Here is a 25,255-nt window from a genome sequence, read left to right as displayed (position 1 = left end):
ATATTAGCAATTGTTTTGCGCAGAGATAGTAACATGCCCTTTCATTCAGCATGTTAGCTGTTTTTTTTCTGCTAGTATCTATCTTTTCTCCCAAAACATTGTCCAACAGCTTTTTTTGGAACAAGTGAAATAGTTGTGGATTTTGACTCTATGTTCTGTTGGTAAGGACTGAGATTAGCTCACTTGGTTGGAGCATGGTGCTAATAATGCCAAGATCATGAGTTCAGTCTCTGTACAGGTCACACACCTAAGGGTTGGGCTTGGAGGTCCTTGTGGGTCCCTTTTAACACTGAATTTTCTATGAACTCAAATGAGGATAAGCCAGAATATGTTAAGCAAAGGTAAAGTTTTTGTTGCATGAACATTTGAGTTATATCTAGTTAGGACGTCTGTGGTAAACACTGTATGTGAATGTCCTTCTGTTAGTAATTTAGTGATCAGTTCAGGAATTTCTTGTTCTGCAATATCTCTGAGACTCTCCACAGGGTTTAAAAGGGGATGATCATGTTTAATACACAAAATTTTAGTCATAGAAAATGCAGCATTGAATAACATGAAGACAGATTGGAATGCTTTTCAAAAATGCTTTCAAAGCCTTGTATTGTTATGTTACATTAATACCAAGGTTGACCACAAACATTTAGTAAACAAACAGTGGGAAGCAAAAATGCATTCCTTTACCAAATTAGAAAATTAGCATACTGCAGTCTTATCAATTTTGAATATAACTGGAGTTTGTGGAATTATTTAATGTACAATGAAGATTGTAATAGTCGTATGTGAACATTTTCATTAGAACTCTTTAACAGAACCGCAACTAGAGATGCCTGTATTTGAGTTGATGCATAATGTTTTTGCTGAAAGCTGATAACACTTGTGTGGGATTTAAAAAGAAAGGAAGTATTCCACAGAAATGTAGCTAAATATGCACATTATCTGCACCTATTCAAAATGGTTTTGAGAAGCTTTGTGAACGTCTGAAATTTGTGTGTTGTGTGAATAGCTGAGAAGTGTGAAAACCAGTAAGAACTGCAATGAGTAGGCCCTGACTTAGTTTGAGGAGAAATCTGAGAACACACACACTATCTTACATATTATTAATTTCACCCAGATTGCTTCCTTAAAGGCAGTAACTGCATTATAGGAAAGAAGTACTTCTTTATGTGATACTTAGTAGTCATGGTTTAGAAATTTGAACACTCATGACCTAGGAAAATGATCTTCTACAGAATTGCTGTATTAGAAGTTATTGTGGTGCTTCACATTGTTCTTGGTTCACATTAGTCTTTTAATATATAAGCTTTGTTTATTCAAGTTCACCATGTTTTCTAGGTAAGGGATAAAAGATTAGTGATTTCTGTCCTATTCCATAGCTCTGAATTGAACTTGGGGGGTTTTGATTACTAATTTAGAAACTGTATTTAGTAAGTTGTTTCAGCTAATTTTAGCCAGGAAAGTGCATGGCTGAGAGATGCTAGGGATATTATTGAGTCTTTGGAAATGAAGGCTGAAGTTCCAGCATGTTTTACTGAGGTCAGTCTAATATTAACTCTGTTACCTCAGAGGCTTAATTGAAGTGGGATACTTGGTAGCTGGATGCTTAGTGTAGTTTTCACTGGAACAAAGCTATAAAAATAATTTACATTTTAGTGAAACTGTAAGAATACACTTTTAAAGAAAGGATTGTGTATATATAAGTCCAGAGAATAATCTTAACGATTTTCCTCAGCCATATCTCGACTGAAGAGGCAGAAGTTATGACATAGTAGCACAATTCAAGTATTGTTTGTGAAAAGTAGTCGTTGAAATACTATTTGATCTAGGCCCAAGTTCTGCCTAGATCAAATAGTACTAAAAAGTACAGCTGGTTTAGCTGTGCTTTTTAGGACATGGGTGCTTTTTGGTGTCCACTGCAAAAGAGGAATCAGCTAAGGGAAATGTGTTTCATTTCAGGCACTCTGGTGATACAGAGGTCTTCATGACTTTGCTCAGAAGTTGTGCATCATGGCCAGACTTAATTAAGCAGTAATAAAGCCTTGAACATCATCACCTGTTTTGTTGTTTAATTTGTCTCTTAATGAATATATCTGATAACATTGCCACTTTGGTAAGCATTACTTGTTTGTTCTTTTGGGAGTTGTTTTAGTGGTTTTGCAGCATCTAGGTGTTCACGCTTTGTTCTCAGCATTTTCTTGTGGACAGTCCTTGTATTAGAATTTGAGAATTTAAGACTGTAATGGTGTGATAATCTGAATTAGGCATATGCTATTTCTAAAGAATGGGTTTGTAAAATTAAGTTAAAAAATTGTATCTTTTGTTAGATATTTTGATGTCACTGGCTTAAAAATTGCCTGGATTCCTGGGTCCCAGCTGTGGTGGTGAATGGAGCCACATCCAGTTGGTGTCTGCTCACTAGTGGTGTTCCCCAGGGCTCAGTATTGGGCCCAGTTCTGTTTAACATCTTTACCAATGATCTAGATGAGGGACTTGAGTATGCTATCAGTAAATTCATGAATGGCATCAAGTTGAGTTGCAGTGTGATCTGCTGGAATATAGGAAGGCTCTGCAGATCTGGGCAGGCTGGATAGATGGGTGGAGATGAGTGGTATGGGGTTCAACAAAGCCAAGTGCTGGATCCTGCACTTGGCTCACAACACCCCCAGGCAGTGCCACAGGCTGGGGACAGAGTGGCTGGAAAGCTGCCCTGCAGACAAGCCCTGAAGGTGCTGCTTTACAGCCAGCTGAACATGATCCAGTGTGTGCCCAGGTGGCCATGAAGGCCTTGGGCATCCTGGTTTGTATCAGCAATAGTGTGGCCAGCAGGCCCAGGGCAGTGATTGTCCTCCTGTACTCAGCACTGGTGAGGTCACACCTCGAGTCCTGTGCCCAGTTCTGGGCCCCTCAATTCAAGAAAAGACATTGAGGTGCGTCCAGAGAAGGGCAACAGAGCTGGTGAAGAGTCTGCAGCACAAGTCCCATGAGGAATGGCTGAAGGAGCTGGGATTGTTTAACCTGAAGAAATGGAAGCTCAGGGGAAACCATATTGTTCTCTTCAACTGCCTGAAAGGAGGTTGTAGCAAGGTTGACCTCTGCTTCCAGGTGATTGTGACAGGACAAGAAGACATGGCCTCAAGCTGCACCAGGGGAGGTTCAAGTTGGATAGCAGGAGGAATTTCTTCACTGAGGGGGTGATTAGATATTGGAGTGGGCTACCCAGGGAGGTTGTGGAGTCACTGTCCCTGGAGGTGTTTGAGAAAAGACTGAACATGGCACTTGGTGTTGTGTTCTGTTTGATGGGGTGGTGTTTGGTCATGGGTTAGACTTGATCATCTCACAGGTCTTTTGTAGTGTAATTGATTCTGTGATTCTGTGACTTTGGGCAAAACTTCTAGTTTTGACAGTCTGCTGTATACTACTTGATCCATGTTTTGCTTCGTGGAGCTGATTTGGTGCTACTCTAAGTAGTCACATGCACAGGTTTTTGGGAAGGAGTTATGCCTATGCAGGAATGATATTATGATGCCCTGCTGTGTCTTTTCCAAGGTGTTCTGCAATTGTACACCTTATGGGAATGTGCTTGTGCTAAAGATGCTCTTCTTAGGTCTCCAAAGGATTGAATAATTTGGGTGCTTGCCTAGCCTTGTTACATTGCTCGCTACATTGCAGATGTATGTCACCATCCTGCATACTAGAGTGATTCTAGTTGGGGTTGTAAGGGAGGAATAGAATGAGAGTGAATTGATGTGTTGACACTGAGCTTTGAAAGAACAGTAAATAATTCATAGCACTGACTTTTTTAAAAAGTTTTATGTTGACACTGGCAGAAGTTCAGTTCAGTCAGTTGCACTTTAATCACTTTCTAGTCAAGCCCATGAAGCATTCAGATGTTCTCTTTCATCATTTAAAAACAAGTTTGACATCCCAGCTGTGGCTATTTCTTGAGGCTTTATAATAAGAGGAGTTGATATTAGTCAAGCCTTCTTGGCAGTTCCAAGTACAACTGAAGATGTTAATTTTATGTGCGAAATCAATACTGCAAAGGCCTTCTTTATGTATTCTCTGACCCATTTGATAGTAAATAATTTCCTTGTGCCATTAATGATGATTAAACTGTAGAAACATTTTCTGTAACATGTGAGCTGTAATGTTAGCTCAACGATTGTTTTATAATGTAACACAATTTAAATTCATAGAAGTTTGCTTAATGTTTTATTCATGAGGGTTTCACTGTGTTTACACTAACATACGGAATTATGCATCTCATATTTGAGGAAAGTAGTTTTAAATTTTGATTTAAAAAAAAACCAGAAGATTCAGCTTAGTGTCATGGCTCAGACACTAATCACAGACCTATCAGAGTTGTATTGGACTCAGTACTGCATAAAAGAGGATTGCTCCAGAGAAATCTGAAGTGAGACAAAAGGGGGAGAGGATGGAAGAAGCAGCCGACACACGGACAAAGGATGGGAGAAGGAACCCACACAGAAGCAGGTGGAGAGTCCTGAAGGAACCACAGCCTGTGGAGAACCCATGCTTTTAAGCATTTTTGTTTTCCTGAAGGGCTGCATCCCATGGGAGAAAGCCATGCCAGGGCAGGGGGATCCTGAGCAGGCAGGGGCTGTGGAGAGGAGCTGTTCTGGGCCTGTCACAGCTGCCCCTGCTGCCCTGGGCGAGGTGTGGGGTGAAGGGGCACAGTGCAGCTGAGGAGAGAGGGAAGCAACGGCCTTGGTTGTCTCTGCTCCTCACCACCTGAATCTAATTGCCAGTAAATTACATTTATTTCCCTCACATGGAGTGTTTCACTTGCAGTGGTAATTGTTTATCAGTCTCCCTGTCTTTATCTGTGTGGGAATTTGGCCCTTATGTTGGGGTGGGTTATCTGTGGCTGTTCAGGTATTTTGTGGTGATGCTTGTAGTTCTGCTACAATCTGCGGTTGGATACTGGAGAGAAGGAGGCTCACCACTCCGGTTCCAGCTCACACAGCCATGTTAGCTTTTGTGTTTCCTGGGCTCTTTCTCTGGAACAGCTCCCTGATAAATTCAAGATGTAAGGATCCTAGATACTGAAAAACTTGACTCTGGCTGGGATGCCTCCCAGTGGTGTTTGAATCAAATGGATCGAATCTTTGTCGTTTTACCTTAATTCAGAAAATGCTTTGTCCTAAAGTTTTAGTGGTCTTTGAAAAACATATTTTAAAGCTGTAAACTGATGCTTGAGACTGTGTAAATATTCCTGCTGTGTGAGTACTTTTGTGGTGTGTTGAAGAGTTTATTTTACAAAGACTTGTAATTATCTGTGCTAGCATAACTGAGCCATAGGTTTATCATACTTGTTTTTAAATACTGCCCTTTTTTTGCCTAGCAATTGCAGTAATAACTTGGCTGGTCTCTAAATTACTGCAGAAAAGTTGCTTTTGTGAGAACTCTTTGTCAGAACATCATATAACATCTTACTGTTTGCAAATTAAAATAGAACCTAGAAATAGCACTAATTGGCACCATAAGAAATTGATTCCAATATTAATACATACAATCCTGATAGAGCATTTTTCTTATTAATTTAATACCAGCACTTTTTTACTTTGAATTACTATATTTTGTAATCTGAAGAAATGTCTACAAATAAAATTTCTGGGTTTTGAGGACTTGCTGCAAAAGGAGGACCTCACTGGTGTTTTCTAATTTTGTACATTTTTTCCTGATTCTGTTCCTGATTTGGCATGTAATCTTTTAAACAGTTGGAGATGGGAATCAAATAAGTTGCATTACTAATATTTGTAATGATTTGTCTTTTAAAATGAAATATTAGTCATTTTAAGATTCTATTTTGGTTGACTTATGCTATAGTTACAAAAACCCTCCTAATTCAGAGAGGTATCAGTATACATAGAACCATCTGTAAAACATTTTCTTCCTGAAACACTTATATTTTTAAGCAGTGGAGCAGAAGGCTTTATGTGGTGGCATTAATGCTGAGAAAGTATGATTGATGATGGTCTTGTCACTTGAAATTCATTTCAGGTGTTGTGTTCCCACTGTTAACTTAAAGTAATTCACTGTAACATAAATGGATGATTTTTGCACATACAAGGTTAGTAAGGAAATAACTTAGGCAGTGTAAGGTAAAATGTGATTACAGTGACTTTCAGGCAAAGTTTGCAGTGAGAATTTTGCAGAGAAGCAGCTGCCCTTGGTTTCTGAGTATTACAAGGTCATGGTCTAAGGCACAGGTCAGCTGAATAGAATGGTGATATTTGGAGTGGGAGAAGTGATCTTCAGGGATATTATTTAGAGTGTGTGTCAAGAGAAGACTGAAGCTTGTATGTGGACTCATTACTGGACTTTCCTTTGTGGCTTTTTTTTTGGCTGTTGTCCCATTGCTATTTTTTGAAATGCATCCTTCAGTGTTTTATCTCCTCTACTTATTGAAGTACATGTGTTGCTTCTAGAGACCACATAGATTGCTATCATAAAGTAATTATAAATAATGTTAGGAGGCTAAATTAAATTTGACTGTATTCAGTATTTTTTCTCTCTATTTCTTCTTTTGTCTTCTTGCATCTTTCATACAGAGTGTAAGAGTTTGTTAAGTAGAAAATTTGCAGCATAAACAATTGCTGTGGTCTCTACATAGTCCTGTCTGGTTTGGTGTGTATGAAAATTCTTCAATCTTCAAATCCACATCGATATTTCATGACAGTCAAGCTAACAAAACAAGATTGCAGTATTTGAAGCATGTGGAAGGCTTGCCTAAGTTAGTTGTTTCCCAAATTTCAGAAAAAATTTGGAATTGAATATATTAGTTGCAAGTGCAATTTTATTTCTATGTTGTGTGGTAGTATGATAACCTGAAAACTCATCAGTGAATGTGGCACTGTTAAATGTCATTTATTAATGTGCTGGTAACAGTAATTTGTGAATGATGCACTTTAGTCAGTGAGAAGGAACTGCATTGGCACATGCAGTTGGTGAGTAAACAAAAGTCTGTATCTCAGGTTGACACTGTGCTACAAATTTGCATTTTTCCTGATTATTTTCTGTGTGGCCTGTGACCCACAGCCATTGGTATGCGGTAACTGTAGCAGTATCTGTCTGGTGTTAATTTCATCCACTGTGCTTTGGCTTAGCAAGTTTATGGAGCAGGCAAAAAGAAATGGGTTGAATCACTAAAAATTGTGATGACTACCTCTCCAATTACATGATTTTTTTTCACATATTTTGCAATAAAATATGGAGAATGGCTGTTCTCCTTAGTAAAGTGTTAGGCTGTCCTAACACACATGATGTCCATGTACATTGCACATGTGACATTTACATGTTCATTGCCATTCCTACTAATGATAAAGGTTGGCTGACCTTTGGGGAAGGGCTAAATTTTAAATCATTTTTTCAGTCAGAAGGAAAAATTGGAAATGACTGTCAGTAGATCAAAATTAGACTTGAAATAAATTGAGCACCTGGTAGTCATCTCAGGTCTTGGCAGATTAACTTAGAGAATCTTTTTAGAGGTTGGAGCACTCCTTAAAGCAGAGAGTGTCAGAATAAAGTATGCACAAGATTTATCTCAGCAATGCCTTTGCCAAGATGTGTTTAAAAGAAATTCTACTATAAACTAATTTTAAAAAGCCCCACTAATTTTACTGATTACACAACTCAAGTGTTTTGAACTCTTTTAAGAAAAAAGTAGCAATATGCTTTTTGAACTTACTGAATATTTATTTTCAGACATTAAATATAGATGAAGTGAGTATTTTTAGAAATACTTGTCACTGTCATTGTTATTGCAGCTAATTTCTGGGTGGCCTCATTGTATGACTTTCTATTTTACTGCAGTTTCCCAAAGGATATTTTATCTGTTAATGAATTGCTTCTTCAGTTAATTGCTAATTTGCATACCTGTGCTATAGAGGAAGTGGACTTTTTTATACTTTTTATAAATGAAGATTATTTTTCAGAGTAACTTTTTCCTAATAGTAGGAAAGTAGGGAGTGTTTCAGAGGCTGTATATTTGAACAGAATTTTTACAACAGAAAATATTCCTGAAACATGATTTATTTAGGCTGCAAGCATGAGCTAGAATTGTTAAACTTGGCTCTGTAGCATTGGAATCCTGCCCCTCTCCCTTCCCAGCTGTGGCTTCATTTTGCACTCTGGCCTGAAAAGCAGCAGGTCCCTGCCTGGATAATGCCTTGTCCCCAGGAAAGCACCAGGTGCCTCTGCGCTGCCCGTGCTCTGCTGCCAGGCTCCTCCTGGATCATCACTTTGCCTCTAGTGGCCATTGTTCACCTGCCTCGGGGGTGTCCCGCTGTATCCCTGCGGGTTTGGACTGCAGGGATGTTTTAAAGTAGGGTAATCATTGATTTGGGGCTTCTTTTGAGTGGATTTCCCTTTGGATTATTCCATAGATCCTACATGAGTTGTGTTCATTTGGTAGTGTCAACAAACATAAATGTTTTCTGTCATCTCGTTGGTCTGATGATATCTGTCTGAGGGAGGAGACAGCAAAGTACTATAATATAGATTGGATTTTGGAAGGTGATGATGTATTTAAAAGTCTCCAGTTCTATGTGAAAATTTGTAAAATCTTGCATGTGCTCTGTAGATTTTTGAGGGATGCTGAATTCGCTGTCCAGTGTCGGATTGTAGGAATGCAGAAAATAAGGTGAAGTATCAGGGAAAACCAGTCCAATGAAGATACTCAGTTCCAATTTACATGTAGCTTGTGAAAGATTGTTTTGGCTGGAATTTTTTTTCTGTATTTATGTAAACAAATTCCTTTTCATGTAAATACTAGTATTTACTAGTATGTTTAATTTAAATAATCTGTATTCATGAACAAATATCAGAAAGCAAAGGTCTTTTTATTACCATCTGTTGCAAGTTAAGCAAAATGACTTGGTTTATTAATGACTGCAGCCTTTGTTATGTATATACACATTAAAAAAAAGGATTAAATTTGGATGTACTGCTTAGAGCTTTAAGTAACAGAAAAACCAATGCATTTTCCCTGTTTTTTTGTAGCTCTGATGGCAAAGTGAGGTGAAGGTTGTTCTCTTACCAGATTTCTTAATCCCAAACATTATTTATGTTTCTTTTTACTCCATCCTTTTGATTTATTGACAGTAAAAATAAAATTTCAAAATGTGGAAATCCCAACACACTGCCCTCCACCTTCTCTCTTTAAAACTGAAGCGTGAATCAGGAGAATCTTCTTCGGGGTTGATGGAAATGTAGAATTACTTTTTTTCAAAGTGAGAAGAATGCCACCAGTTGTCAGAGTAAATGAATAAAACTATTAATCACTTCTTACTCAAGATGACAGGCTTTTAAAGTAATTTTTGGAGGAGTTGAGTTTCCCAGGCAGTATTGTAGAATGCTAGGCATGTGACACCCCTTGTTGACAGAAAGCAAATACTTGTTTTTAAATAAAAGTTGATGATAGCTCATATTGCATGAGCAAGTAAATAAAAGAAATGTAATCGGAAAAATAAATGCTATGAATTAATTTAGCATATATTTAAATATAAAATCAGTCTCTTATTTGTCACAAACAATACATTTTGCTGTGTTAGACACTTTAATCTATAATTTCAAATGCAAATTACACTATTTCTTTTGAAACATGATTCTAAACTTCACTGAAATTCTTTCTCTAAATTGTTGCTACTGAACAAATATCTTGGGGTGAATCTGCTTTTAAATTTGGTATGATCTCTGATGTTACTGTCTAAGAAGCAAAAGGCTTTGGAGAGCAGGCATCTTGATGCCCACAGTTACCTTTTCTTTCTTCCCTGTCAGTGCTTTCATCACTTGTACTACAACTAGCCAGTTTTAGACTAACTAGTTTTAAATAGCAAATCCAGTTGGACTTTTGATCTTAAGTTATTTTAGGAGTAATGAAGAGGAGAGAGTAGTGGTTCATCTGATGATGTGCTTTTGCCAAAATTTAGGCTGGGGAATAATCCGTGGTTTTTGTCATTAGTGCCCTTTCTAGTGGAAAACTATTAGACTCTTCTATTAATCTATGTATTTTTTTATGTTATAGGATAATTGCTGTTAGAGCCTGCAATAAGAACAGAGATGATTGAACTAATAATTAGAGAGGCAATAAAAAAAATTCCTCAAGCTACATGTTTTTCGAAGCAGCACCATGTTTAGGTCTGTGGCTTTGGGAATTTATAATGGCTCCAAGACAATGGGTAATTCTTATGAAATGAAGTCCACAACTTGGTGCTCGGCTCTTAAGAGAGTTGGATTTTTTCAGACACAGATGTGGGATACTTGAATTCAGTTGGTGCAAGGAGAACACATAATACAGGGTGTGGGCATAAACCTGTGCTCTGCTGCTGAGGGGTTCAGCAGTAGATGTGGAGTAGTGGAGGATGAAAGCTCCTGTCCTGCTCGGTGCAGGGTGCTCTGCCAGCACTGCTGGCAAATCTGTGCAGAGGCTGTGTGAGGGTCATTGAGAGCTCTTCTTCAGGTGGGCAACCTTTCCCCAGGCATGAATGCTGTTACAAGCAGGAGAAGGATATGAGATATTTCAAAAAAAGAAATACATTTTATTTTCTTTCATGACATCCTTTGCCTTTGTGACAGTGTCTAGAAGCCATAGAGAATGTCTCAGGGAAATAAGCTGCTCTTGGTTTTGTGTGTTGGTTTTTTTTTTATTTCTAAGATGTGGCTCACCACAGAAACATAATACTCTGTATAGCAAATGGTAACATGCTCTCATCGGATAAGTGATTACTCTTAGCTCAGGATTAATTCTTCAACTCTTTTCCTTATGTGTTTTTTTTCTGAATGTTGGGTAGCACTATTGAAATCTAAGTCAGTGTCACCAAGATTTTCACTGGTCACTGATGTGTGTTCCTTCAGCCTCTTAAATAGCATAGCAAAAGCAACCACAATGGGATTATGTTATGCTGTGGCTTAAACTTTTAGTACAAGTGTTGCAGTTTGGATTGAGTGTAGCTCACATCTAAGCAGACAGGAGTTTCAGTGTATGCCAGCAAAGAGCCCTGGCAGCAGAGAAGGTCAGCAGTACCTTGGGTGGTATTGACAGAAGTGTGGCAGGTGGGTAGAGAGAGCTGATTCCCCCTTTCCCTTACACTTAATAGACCACATCTAGAATATTATGTCTAGTTTGGGGGCTTGCAGTACAAGATGTTGATAAACTGGGGCAAGTTTTGTAAAATTCTGCCCTCTGTGTTTTCTACCTGTCTTTACTGCCAAAGTTGAACCTACTGCTTACCAGATTTTCAGCTCTTTTCTGGAAGAGCTGTTCTCCAGTGAGTTGACCATCATCCTGTGTAGGGGACTTCTCAGTTGTGCTTGGTGAATTTCAATCACAATTAGTCACCTGAATTTCTCCTGCAGCCAAGGAATATGGTTGGCACAACACAAGCCCAGGCAACACATGCAGTGCAGAACAGTCCAGGCTTGGCTTACTCAGGTTTACTGTGAACAGAATCCTTAGCTGCTTGCATTTTACAGTGAGCTGGTTAGCATCACTCCAGCCTTCCAACAGCTTTTCAGCCATCTAATTTAACCTAGATTATAAAGTTGCAGCTTAAATACAGGGATCCATTATCAAAAGTCCTGTCAAAGCCAAGGCAAATGAGATCCACTGTTCCTTACTCACAGATGTACTTGTTTTTGTGACAGAAGGCAACCATGCTGGTTAAAAACAAATTCATTGTGAGTGCATTTCAAGAATTGTAAGCTCTGTGACTTTCCCAGGGTCTTGAGTGAGTCTGCCTGGCCTGTTTTTCCCCACTCATCCTTACTGCTCCATCAGAAGCTGGATGGAGGACTTGCCCTTAAGTCATTGGGAGCCTCTCCTGATGAGAGTGGCCTTCCAGCAAAGGTGGAGAGTGGTTCATAACTTGGTCTCTCAGTACCCCCAGGTACATCCTGTCAGGTTTCACAGACTTGGCATTAGAGAACATTTCTTGGTAGATCACTTACTGAATCCTTTTTGACTGCTTGGTAGTTCTTTGCTTCCTTAAATAATCTTTATAAGGTGTAAATGTCTGGAAATTTATCATAAAGATATGTGAAAAATGTGAAGGTTAGAATTGCTTTCAACTTGCATGTCTCTAATTTGTGGCATTACTCTTAGAAGCTAAAATACTTAAGATCTAATTGTTTTTTGTTTACTTTTGGAAATTTGAAAAGTCAATATGCAATACTCCTTTTCTTTGTTTACTATGTCCTGTCACTTAGCAAACATAATTAAACTATGCACTTTAAATATTACATGGAAATGCTATAGCAATTAAATTTCAGTGGCTGCATAATTGGACGCAAAAGTTTCCTGTATTTGCAGGATTCAAAAGGCAGAGTGTGGGAATTTCAAAAAACTTTTTGGATGATTCTGTCTGTTTTCAAGTTAGATTGTTAGATTGCCTTCTGAAGTCTTTATTCAGCTTGTTAAAGTGAGCTCTGTGAATGTACTGTTTTCTGTGTTGGGCTGGAATTTATGGAAACTTTCAGAAAAGCAAGCCCAGACAAAATACTAAAAATCAAATTCTTTGTATGAATTTTGTTTCCAGGCTGCTGTAGTTCCACAACTTAGATCATGTGTTCCAATTGGACATTGTACCCACCGAGTGTGGAGTTTGGAGTGGCTTCCTCAGTTGCATGTTTTGTGAGCTGACTCTTTATAAGCCTCGGCGGCAGCTTTAGTTCTGGTCGGCACACGGGTGATGGATGCGGTCTGGGAGCCTCTGCCTGTGAGCCCGCTGTGGCTGCGGCAGAGCCTGCCCGGGCGTTCTCCCCGCGTTCTCCCGGCAGAGCAGGGAAGCGCCGCGGGGCTCGGCTTGGCTGCAGGTGCCGGGCGCGGCCGGCAGAGGGCGCGCTGGGGCGGCGCTCCCCGGGCCTCGGCGCATTCGTCACCTGCGGCTCCGTCTCTTACATCTGGGGCGTTCAAAGCTTGCAGTGTCCTAGGTAATGTTTCCTTTTGTCCGTGATGTTAGGACTATACAGGTTAATCTTGCAGTCATTGGACTTCATTTCATAAGACTTAGCATCAGCTAAACGAAATATCTGGCCATAAATAAGCAATTATATTTTTCTTGTTGATTATTGTTGAGACTGCTTGCCATTGATTTCTATGGTCAATTCCTTGTTCTTATTTTCTTTTCCTTGTTCTTATTTTCTTTTGTTTTAGTTAATTTTCTTCCTGATGCCATAGTTTTTTTACTAAATGGACATATGTTCCTTTTTTAATAATCTATATTAAAAGCTTTTTGTCATCTTTAAAAGATGAGTGGTTCTTTCTCTCTGAATATTTTTTTACCAACTAGTGTTGATCCTGAAAAATAATGCTATTTTGGATTTACCATTTACTAATGGATTTACCAAAAAAGCAGAAAAGTGTTACTACTTAACTACTGGCTACTCGTTTGTTTCAAAAACTGCTTCTGTTTGCCTGTCTTTTCAGCTTTCTGAGGTCATTGCTTGAGCATTTTCCCTCAAGTCCTCTATAACCTGAAATACTGCAGATGTATAATCATCAGAGGACAGCTGGCTGTAAAAGTCATCCTCTGTTCAGAGCATTGTTTTTCACCTCAATGTGATGGTTATATTCATCACACCTAACCTTAATATGACTAGTATTCTAGTTTAAGATCTCTGTGTTTGATCTTTTCTTGCAAATATTGTGTATTGGATCTCCATAGATGGCATTTTACCAGCTGGATATTTAGAGCATTGTCCTGCATTCAATATTGTAAGAAGAGCACAGTCTGTTCCTGGTACTCTGGAGCCACGGTGGCACAGGGGTTCAGTCACAGATTTTTGTTCTTGTCAGCTATGAAATTGTGTATCTGATTCCTTGTAGAAAAGAAATATTCCAGGTTTTAGCTAATATCTTAAGCTTATGTCTAAAACTTTTCAAGGAGGGGATGTAGCATCTTACAATCTTATTTCTCCCAGACTTGTATTCTTGTTGACTTCTCTTCATTGTCAAATCTAGCTTATGTTGAGTTGTGTGTTCCCTGCCTGGCACCAAATCCAATTCTTCAGCAAGCTTAAAAAAACCAACCCACAATTCTACTATAGGCTGCAATAAAGCATACAAGCAAACCATGTTATTTATTCTTTGTAAAGCCACAGCCTTAAAAAATGGTTATGCTAGGTGGCAACTGTGCAGCTTACTGCAGAGGTAACAGAATTAGTGACATGTGGCTCTATTACCTTGCACAGCATATCTGTGTTATGCCAAGCTATGACTGAGAAGTAGATGAAAGTAACGACATAGTACCATGCTAACATGATGATTTTATCCTTAGGACTTGTGGTGGTATTTCTAGTAAAAGCTCTGTGTGTTCAGCACATGTGGAGGCATGTACATTCTGAAAATGATTCTACATAATACAGATTTTCTGCATGTGAACTTTAATATAGCACAAACATGGTTCAGATTTGCTTCTACTTCAGCTCAAGTCTACCTGATTTATATGGCAATATAAATTTAGGTTGTCTCACAAATCAGGAACAAGCTGAAACCCTGTTACTGTCTATGTTCTAGCTGGTAAACCAATGAAGAAATAGAGGCTTGAGTAAAAAAAATATCAGTTTGAAATGCTGCTGCAGTTGTCTGCTCTTGCAGCAAGATAAAGCAATAAAGTAGCTTTGAGAAATATTTGACACATTTTCTGACATAATTTGTCTGTAAGCAGTGATTCCTATATAGCTCAGTTTTGCTGTTTTCCTCCTGTAACAACATTTCCTGCTGCAGTTTGCAATGTCTTTCTCAAAACGGAGAAAGATAAAACTAATAAGAGGCATAGTACTTCCTGAGTAGTAGAGATCTGACTTTATAAATCCTAATCCTGTTAGTGATACCTTCACAATAAAAATTGTTTTCTGTGTTTTCCTGGACTTGCCATTTTAAGCCTTGTTTGTGAAGTTTCAGTCAGAGTAGCAGTGCTGTGTACACTTGTGTACTGTGTTGAATTTAAAATATAGTTTAATCAACTCTTATGATCTGGTTATGCAGCATTAAATTAGTAGACCCCACAAGTATTTAGAAACAGGCATCTGTTTAAAAAAACACAGCTGAATATACTTTGAGCACTTGTAAAGATTTATTTCATGCCTCTTGCTGATCATGGACCCATGAAACTGTAGATCTGTAATAAAGAGCAGTGCCAGGTATACTTACTTACTTACTTGCTTTTCTTTTTAAAAAGATTTTATTTATCTGCAAGATGAAGTAAAAGATCTTTGGTATATGAAGTGATTCTAAACTAACCTTAAAGCTACACTATGAGTTAAAACAGGTATTCTAAGTTTCTCAACCTAGTCCTAGTAAATTATATTTTTCTTACAAAAAAATTTAATTGCTATTTGTTGATGTATCTTGCAATGAACTTAAATGCTTGTAATGACTAACAAACAGAGTTTTAATATATATGCATATATATACACAAATATAATATTTTTATTCTTGTGTTTTATTATTTAAAACTTGAATCAAAACAATATGTAATAATGTAATTTTAGGAAAATAAAACAGACCTATCAGTTTTGTCACTGAATTTAGTACACTGTTAATTAAAATAGAAGATATGTGTAACTGCTGTGGTCAGACAGTCATTATGGAGAAGACATATTCACTTAGTGTTTCAGTATTGAAGTTCTGGAAGTGTCATTCCTTAAGCAAGATTTGCCTCATTATTGAACCAAGGTGAATTGTGAGAAGGGTTTATGTTTTTGTTGGCTTGTTTTACCTTTTCATGTTACCCATTGGTCCTGAGTATTTTTCTCAGAAAAGGTGAGGATTTACTCAGTCTTTGTTATATCAACTAAGTCATTAAAAATTCTTAACACATAAGGAGGATTAAATCCAAACAGACTATTTCAAACAACCATTCCACCCTAGTTCATTCTGTGAACTTAAAATTTATGGGGTTTTGATAGGGATTCCTGGGGGGGTTTTTTGTGCATAATAGACTGTTATGTAAAGCTCTTTTTTTCTTGAGTGGAGGGGTTTTTGTTTGGTTGGTTTTCTGGTGGGTGTGTTTAAGTGTACTTGGTTGACCATTAGGACTGTATGAAAAATATAGTTTTGCGTTTTTATTAAAAACACATAATCTTGACAGAATCTTGTTTCTGATTATTTGGTGATATGCAAAAATTAAGCATGCTATTTTAAACATCTTTGCTGTGTTTTGATTCAAAAAATACTTGATGTTTTTAGGATTTGAAATGTAGTATTTGAATCAAGCAACGATGTTTTATGGAGATTTTATTGGTTTTTATTTTAAATTTTGTGGCATCTAGACTTGACTGTTCAGCCTTGTATAACTTGTGTTCTATCACCCGTTTCTACCCAGAAGCCCTGATGGAATTCTGTGAGTTTCTTTGTGTGTTGCTTTTGATCTCTGATCTCTTTTGGTCTCTTTGATGCTTGTTTGGTGCAAGGCTGGCACATCTTGCTATCCAGTTGTATTTCCATAGTGGTAATATTCTTGAAAAATATTGATCTGGCCATGGTAGCTTCACACTGTTGAAAAGTGCTTTAGCAATGGTCAGCTCAAGAGCAAGGCAAATGCTCCCACACAATATCACTTTGTGCTGTAGATAAATGGGGCCTAGTTTGGTGAAAACTGTGATCTTTATCTAAGTTTCAGACTGTCTCAGGCATACAAAATTATATAGTTCATATACTCATTGCATTCTTCATCTGGAGTACTTTATAGATATAACATTCAGTGAAGAACAACTGAAGTGGCAGGAGATGTCAGAGACAGAGCTGAAGTGGCTCTTTCTGAAAATAAGAGGTATTTGGCCCTACTTGGCAGAAAACAACTTCTTGCCAGGTATTACAGAAGGGCCAGTCATCTTTAATACTGCTTCACTGGTAGTAAATTTTCTGTACTTTTTGTTCATGTATAGATTATATAATTGAAAAATAGAGTAAAAGATAAATTATTGGCTAATTAAAACAAAAAAATACAGTTGAAAAATCTGCATGAAAATGTAGTATGTCTTTTAGAGCATACTGTTAAGAACATTGCAATCTCTTAAAACACTGCACTCTGGTTTTGATTTAGTCTCTTCATTTTCCTTTTTCCATATACTTGGTAGGGCTGGGTAATGAAATTGGGAATGCAGGAGTGAAACTGAGCTTGGGAAGAAGGGTCACAGCAAGGTTGCATTTTGGATTTTTGTCATTGTTTCCCACCACCCAAATCTATTTTTATAGATATCAATGCATGAGTATTTCCCCAGGTTGAGTCTGTTTTGCCCATAATGGAAATTGATAAGTAATCCATGGACTTATAGATGTATTTTCTCCCACCTTCCTGTTGAGGAGGGAAAGTGTGTGAATGCCTGGGTGGGAGTTAGGTGCTTAGCCAAGGTCTACCCACCACATGGTTCTATGACCAGCTCTCACATTCTTTGAAGAAAAGAGAGTTACATCAAACAAATCTCCTCTTGTCAAGCTGTGGCTGGTCCCATGGACTCTGAGCAGGGCACTCCCAGCCAGGTCAGGTCTTGGCTGGTGCCTTGGCTTCTGTGCATAGTGGTTCCTGTTTGGGCTCAGCCTTTCGCAGTGCTCAGTGTTCATGGGTGAGTCACCTCCTGCTTGCTGTTCAGGGTTATTATTTTTTATTTATTTGTTGCATTCTAATTTAGGCACTTGGCAAAAGCTGTCAGTGGCCTCCTTGGTGATGTTGTCTTTTTGATCTTGTCTATGTCTAAAGCCCATCTGCTGATGTTACCTGTAGTGCTGTCGCTGGTTTGCATTTTGGTCCAAGTGTAAGAATGCAAAGCTCTTATGAGTTCATCCATCCATTCTTCTTCTTGTCCCACCCTGACCTAAACCATTAGAATGAGGTAGATCTTGTTCTCTGGGCAAGCTTTACAGCAGTCATCTGACTGGTATCATCTAAAGAAGTAGAGCTGGACAAATGTAATCAAATTCCTGTCTTCTGAGTGACACTTCCAAGCACACTTGGACAAATACACTGTTGTTTCTGTCACTTCTTGAAGGCATTAGGAACGGAAGGTTTGAATAAAGGAAAATAAGGGTGGTTTGTTGCATGTGTTCTTCTATTTTCACTTAGTGAGTTGATCTTAAAGAAAAGAGATAATATTTTAGATAATTTCTCATTTAACTTTGCTTTCTAAAACAATATTCTGTATAGGCTGAGGAGTGAGTGTGATTGCTCTGGCATTTTGTGAGAATTGTTTTCTGCTTTTACCTAACCTCTTCCATTATCTCTTGCACATAGATGAAAACAATATGACTTTCCCAACCTTCATAACCTTATTGTCCCAGATAATTTTCCTCTTGCTTGAGTATTCTGTACAGGCTTAGTCATGGTAAAGTCACAAGTTGTATGAAAAGCTAATTTTCTTATGCAAAATGGACAGTGGGCTTTCACATCATTTTCAGTAGCCATTAGAGAAAGTGTTGTAAAAAGCAAAATTAAAGAAGTGCACAGGTTTGGAATCTGTGTTTTTATGGTCATGATGCAATATGGTGAGTGCTGTAGGAAGTATGCTCAGGACTTGTGAACACTGTTTCTAGAAATAAGAAAATAGCTAATGCGTGTATATGAAAAAAGTGTCACTCACTTCACCTGATCCCAGTTAGTGAGAGCTTTGGAGCCATTTTGGTGTCCAAGGGTTATGCTAAACCAATCTGGAAAAAAATTAGTAGGCTGACTCTCATTGGTAAGTGATGTTTTAATTTTTATTTGCTGTAGCTATGTTGGTAAACTACACAGAACATGACTGGTATGATATGTATTTGGATCTAGTAACTTCTAACTTTTAATTGTGTATAGACCTTACTTGTTTTATACTATATTTAACAATGACTTTGCTGAACTATGTAGAAAGTAGCTTTTTATCTATTTTATGTATGCTCTCTCTACATGGGTTATTTTCTGTTACGGGAGCGTGCTGCAAATAATTGTGAGCAGCTTAGAGATCCTTTAGGGCTTTATAATTACTCAGCAGCCATGGTGAAACAGATTTGATGCTAGCAGCAAGAGTCCTTGGCTAATATAAATACTTGAACTACTGATTACAGCCTCTGATCCTCTGCCAGTAGTAATTACATCCTCTATTTCTCCGCCCTGGGGGTGCTGAACTGGTGTGACTCAGGAGAAACCAAACTTCTGCAGTCTGTGGCCAATATCATTGTATATTTTCATGGCTCCCAATGGATCATAAAGTGTGGTTTGAAGAATGTTAGAGTGATACAAGAATACAAAGGATATTTGGTAACAGGTTTTGCTTAACAATATGTTCTTGCTTCAGAAAATGGATACCAGATATGTTCAAAGAGTAATGTTAGGAGAGTACATTCTTCATAAAAAACCTCTTTTTTAGTACTTCCTGTATTTGAAGGCATTACTTTAAAGTAGCTTACCTTACCTTCTGACATGCTCTTGCAGTATGTTTGGGTTGGTTTTCCTTTGCACATTCATCTGGCTTCAAACAACTTCTGTCTTTCAATCTGTACTTTTGGTTGCTGGACTCCACGGTCTTTGGTGCCCGTTGTTGTGTGTGTGGAGCTGTTGAGGTGGCCAGCAGTGCCTGCACAGTGTGTGTGTGTGAGGAGTACATGGTCAGGGGCTGGGAAGGAGAACATCCCCGGGGCTTGAAGCCATCAGCTTCACTTCAGCAGCTTTCTGTGTGCCCTTCTGCTCCGAAATCTGCTCCGAAAGGCACTGAGCCACAGGCCTTCATGAGGGTCAAACGCAGGTCCCACTTCCATAGTTTAGTTCTAAGGCAGCAATATTTCTGTTTTATAAATAAGCAGCTGTTTTGAAGGCTTGGTTTTCTGCTTTGTGAAATTTACTTCTGGGGGGAAGTGTTCTTGTGTCAGAGTGTATTTCTTTATTCAGAACATTTGTAATAATTGTAAATGCAAATAATAATTTAAAAAAAATTAGAGCATTGGATGTCATTGGAGTTGATAGTAGTTTTCCTTGATACAAGTGTCTTTTTCTGTTTTTGAAAGAAAAGACTTAAACATTAACTCTTACTCATGTCTGAGGAGTTGTTACTGGCAATTGAGAGTTGAGATGAAGTAAAATGTTGGAAAATGTTGATAAGGAGGCTCAGATTAATGCTGGGTTTTAGCTGTTTGAAATATGAGTGCCTGTTATGCTTTTAGCTCTACTCACTGAAGATAAGAATGTAATCACTGGTACTTGAACATATGGGAAACTGGGGCTTAAAACCCTGTCAAAGACTGGCAAGATTTGATTTTGCTTCTTAATAACAGATAATCAATATTTTAAAATATGCACAAATGAGCAAAAGTGGTCCAAATACTTTTTTGCTTTTAAAAGATGGATATTTTCCCAAGTTTTAGCAACAAAGCAATTAATTTTCAAGCAGTGCTGCATATTGAGAGAATGAAACAGTTTAAATTCATATGCTGCCTTCTGAGTTTTGAAAGTAAGAGATTGGTGTCATGCAGGTTGTTGTAATAAAATCTTTCCTATGTTGTTTGTTTCTAAAGATGAGGTATGGAATTCCTAACGATTATTTAAACTTATTTGAAATTGTATTGTAAATTTGTCAAGGGAAAAAAGTAATTATTTATGGAGATTTGAGAAGCTCATTAAACACAGAAAAATGCTTTACAATAGTATCCTTTTTCCCTAGATTTTAGTGTCTCTATCTTATTGTTTAAGGACTGAATTAAGAGCACAGCCTTGATAAGAGCCAACTTCAGGAAGTACTCCTGGTCTTTAGGAACAAGTGATTTTAAAGATCTTTTGTTAATAATTTTTCCTTTAAGGAAATCTAAGAGTAAAACGGGTTTGTTTCCAAAGAAAAAAAAATCCCTTCATTTCATCCTCCTGGAAAAAGACTTGACAATCTTGTTCGAATTTGTTAGTAAAATCATGACTAATTTTTAAAATTTCCCTACAATGCAGATGAAAATGTGGACTTTGGAGGCTGCTTAGAGAATGGAAACTGTTACATGCAAAACAGGAAGGCTTAGGAGTTCAGAAATACTTGGTACTGTATTATGGGCTGTATTATGTATTTGATTTTCAGCAGGTTACCCAGGGAGATTGCAGAGTCCCCATCCTTGGAGATAATCAAACCCTGCCTGGACAGTCCAGGTCAAACAGCCGTAGATGCCCTGCTCAGTCTGGGGGCTGGGACCAGATGCTCTTCAGAGGTGCATTCAAACCTCAGCCACATTGTGAATCCCAGCTGGTGAAAACCAAATGCACGATACATAATACAGACAGTCTTTTGTGGTGTTCAGATGGGATCTCCTGTGTTTCAGTTTGCTGTCCACATTTAATCTTGTCCTGTCACTGGTAACCCATGGGAAAAGCCTGGCTCTTTTGCACCCTCCATTCAGGCATTTATATGCATTAGTGGATTCCTCCAGAGCCTTCTTTCCTCCATGCTGAACAGTTCCAGCTCTCCCAGCCTTTCCTCACAGCAGATGCTCCAGTCCCTCCATCTGTGTGGCCCTGTGCTGGTCTTTCTCTGGTATGTCCATCTCTCTGTTAGAGGGGAGCCTAGAACTTGGACACATAATTGATTCCCAGTAGTAAAATCCTATTGCTAATAAAATCTAAATATCTCTTCTGAAGCTCTGTAATAAAACTGATTTATAGTATCTGATTTTTATGTAGTAGCAGACATTTATTTCCTGTAGTGCACGGGGCTTTAGTGATGGGGTTTGTAAAGATAAAACATGTAAGATTTTTTAACTGAAGGTTTTTATGAAGGCCTACATTGATGAAATCCTGTAGTAGTAATGATGACTATGGAAAATGAGCTTTTAATCAAGTATTTTGGATGGGTATGTAGAGAGTTGTTTCTTCTCTTTTTGACAATACAGTCTTCAGCATCAGAGAGCTTTTGCTAGCATGGTTGTTCTTAAGGCAGTTTTGGAGCACAGCGCTGGACTGATGAGGTCTGTGATGGGAAACACCTGCCATGGTTTGTGACAGTGACTTTGAGGGTCTTTAAATAATAATCTTTCATATGTTCTAACCAATTGCTTCCTATGTGATACTGGCTAGTACCGTCTACCAAGAAGAGATTTTATGATGATTTTGGCTTTCTTAATTTCCTTCTCATGAATGAAGTGCAAGGGGCAGGGTGTATGTGTGAAACTTGAAAATCATAACATTAACACCCTGGGGAAATCACTGCTGTCTGAGTTACCTTCTCCCACATCAGTAATGCTCCATGGATGCAAGTTAATTAAAGCATCATTGTATAGCTGGACTGAGGAATACATTCCAGGTTACTTTAGAGTATTGGTATCACCATTTAGTCTGTGAATCTGGGAGAAGGACTGGGAAAGCAACAAACTGTTCATAAATTATGCCAGAAGAAGAAACAAAAAATCTGCAGGCAGCCAAAGAATAGTAAACAGTAATGAAGAGATGAAGAACTGTTTGCATGAATCAGAAGTTCATGGTGAAATAAAATGAAATAATAAAAGAAACGATCTCATTTTCCATGCTTGCTGTGAAGGCGAGTGTTCCAGGACACTGTTTATTTGGTTTGAAAATAACTGGGTATCTGGAAGTTGATGCTAAAAAAGGACTCAGGACTAAATTAAAAGTTGAGAAAGCTCTCTGTAAAGGCCGAGTCAGTGGTGAAACAGTTGATAAAATCACTGAAGAACGTTCACAACTGTGGAGAGCAGCATTATTTAACAGAAGATCTGGAGTTTGCTGACAAGGTAGCTTCTTAAATGTCTTCTTCAGTCTACATATAATTAAAGCCTGAAACACACTATGCACTATTGTAAGAAAGGTGGAATCAATAACTTATTTTGGGGGCAAAATATCTAATGAGCATCTTCATAACTGTCAACTTCAGCTTTATTTTAATATGCAAAAAAGTACAAGAGATGAGTTCATTTGCATGCTGTCACCCTCAAATGCAAGTGAAATGGTTATATGCAGAAGTAATAATGCTGCAAAACCCAGCAACAGCTCATTTGGCAATTAAACAAGGTTTAATGATTGAAAAATTTTGCTTTAAAGACTAAATATCAAACTCTAATCCAGGTGTTATTTACATCTCAGTGTGAATATGAAAGCCTAGACATTTGCAAATGGGAAAAAGAAATCAATTACTTTCAGAAGCAAGTGCCTCAGGAAAACATTAATTATTATTCTGAGTGCATTTGACAAATGCTGAGCTGAAATTAGTGGACTTCAGTTTCTTCAGAGTTCTTAAAGCATTAGGTAAATATCTAGGACATGCTAGCAAGGACGTTTTTCACAACTCTTAATTTCTTTCTTCTCTTATGGAAAATTTTTCATTTGACAGCTTGAATTAACTGGCAAAATGAAAAGAATACATAATATATATAATATTTATAATTTAGAATATATATTTTACAACGTAATTTATATTTTATTATACTTGTGTATAGGTTTTAAGTGTTTAGATACAGCATCTAAGCAACATTGATAACAACTGTGCCCTGCCTGTTAGAGTCCAAAAAGAAAATGAGAGTGCTAATAATATAACTTTAATTCTTTTGTTTGTTTGTTTTTTAAAAAAGTTAGTTGCTGCCTTTGTTTTGCTTTCCTTAAGCATAGAAGGCCACTTAGCATTGTGTGTTATTTTCTTTTGGCTAGCTTGTGTTACTGTGAACAGGGGGGTGTGTGTGTGAGGAATTTTATATAATCAAATAACAAAACAAAAGCAAACCCACCAAACCAATTTCAGCCTTATACTGACACTCATATCATCCACTAGGGATTCAAGAGGGAAATTTTTTCCTGTTCTTTAGAAATGTCAGAATTGTTACATTTGTACTAGAAGCCAAGTAATGCTAGTCTATATTATTTCCTTCCTTTCATAAATCTGGTGGTACTAGATGGAAATAATCTAAATGCTTTATGTATTAAATTATATTGACCAATTAAAAATAAAAGTTTCATAATGTTGAAAGCATTTTTTTCATAGTTTTGTTAATTTTGAAGAATGTTATTTGCTGTTATATAGGTTGTGTGTTGTGGAATAGATGTAACATGAATTGTTTGGTGTAGCTTTTATTGAGCATATTTCAGTGTAAGTGCTGCTGAAATAACTTTTAATAGCTGAAGAAGCCTTGGCAAAAATTACTTATTAATTTTGTACAGTGCTTGAGATTTGTAAGATGCTGTGAAAGGTTAAACCCCAACTTTTTTCAAAAGAAAATTGATCAGTGTTAAAATGTCAACTGTCTAGGTACAGCAGCTTACTGGCATGCAAACACTGCCCTCTCATTCCAGGTTCCCCAGCTGCATAGCATTTGCATTGTGACATTTTCTAACAACATTAGCACCATAGCTGATGTTTCAACATCAGTCAGTTTCTGTTGGTATGAGACAGCCTGCCCCTCAGTTGGATGTTGAAGGTGTTTCTCTGGAGCATAATTAACTTGAATTCTTGGGTTCTGGCAATGTCTGCATCTCATGACTTCTTACTGCAAAATCATACAAACCAGGTAATATAATTCTGAAATGTCTTTTAAAAAATAAATAAAGTAATATTTATATAGTAAATAAATAAATTAAAAAATAAACCAAAGTAATATTAAGGTTTTTCTCAGAAGTACAAAACCTTTCTAGACATTGAGTCTGAAATTTAATCTAAAGCAAGTATTTTGGTGCCTGGTGCATTAAAATGCCTTACTGGAGAATTCATATGCTTTAATACTGCATTTTAGAGAATAGACAGCTAAAATTCAGATTTTGTTTTAAAATTTTAGAGTTTCTATTCATCAACAATGCTTCTAATCAGAGAGAAATTATTAAGTCTTTTGTGACTATTACTTCCGGATTATTTAGGCTGAATTCTAGAATAAAATGTACATGAAAACTATATTGCTGCTGAAGGCAGATTGCAGTGGGAAGAGATTTTACATGAATGATTTATGTTTCAAATGTCATTGTATGGTAGAGTTTCCATTTTTGTAAAAGGCATGGCCTTATATATGGACTCATGGACTCTGTGTAAGTGGAACTGATACTTAAAGGCCAGTTATTTATTATAATCTTGCTGGATATTTGCAGAATTCATGTTGAAGACCAGGTTATATGGGGCTCTGGTCTAGTGAAAGCTGTCACTGCCCATGACAGGGAGTTTGGAGCTAGATGAGCTTTAAGACCCCTTCCAGTCCAAACTGTCCTGTGATTCTGTGTTGATCCCATAAATATGTAAAGAGTACTCTGAGATGTATGTAGTGTATTTATAACAATATAATGAATGTTATGACACAGTCTTTAAATAAGTA

The 25,255-nt window shown here is 37.5% G+C and overlaps 1 protein-coding gene across 2 annotated transcripts in view; it reads left to right on the top strand.

Annotated features, from left to right (window-relative positions):
* Positions 1-25,255, top strand: part of PRIM2 (DNA primase subunit 2) — a 90,589-nt gene that overhangs the window by 23,498 nt on the left and 41,836 nt on the right. The window lies entirely within an intron of this gene.

This window comes from Ammospiza caudacuta, chromosome 3, assembly GCF_027887145.1.
Source record: "Ammospiza caudacuta isolate bAmmCau1 chromosome 3, bAmmCau1.pri, whole genome shotgun sequence".
In the NCBI taxonomy this organism is placed as follows: Eukaryota; Metazoa; Chordata; class Aves; order Passeriformes; family Passerellidae; genus Ammospiza; species Ammospiza caudacuta.
Note: the sequence above shows the minus strand (reverse complement) of the source record. Positions and strands in the feature narration are given on the sequence as shown.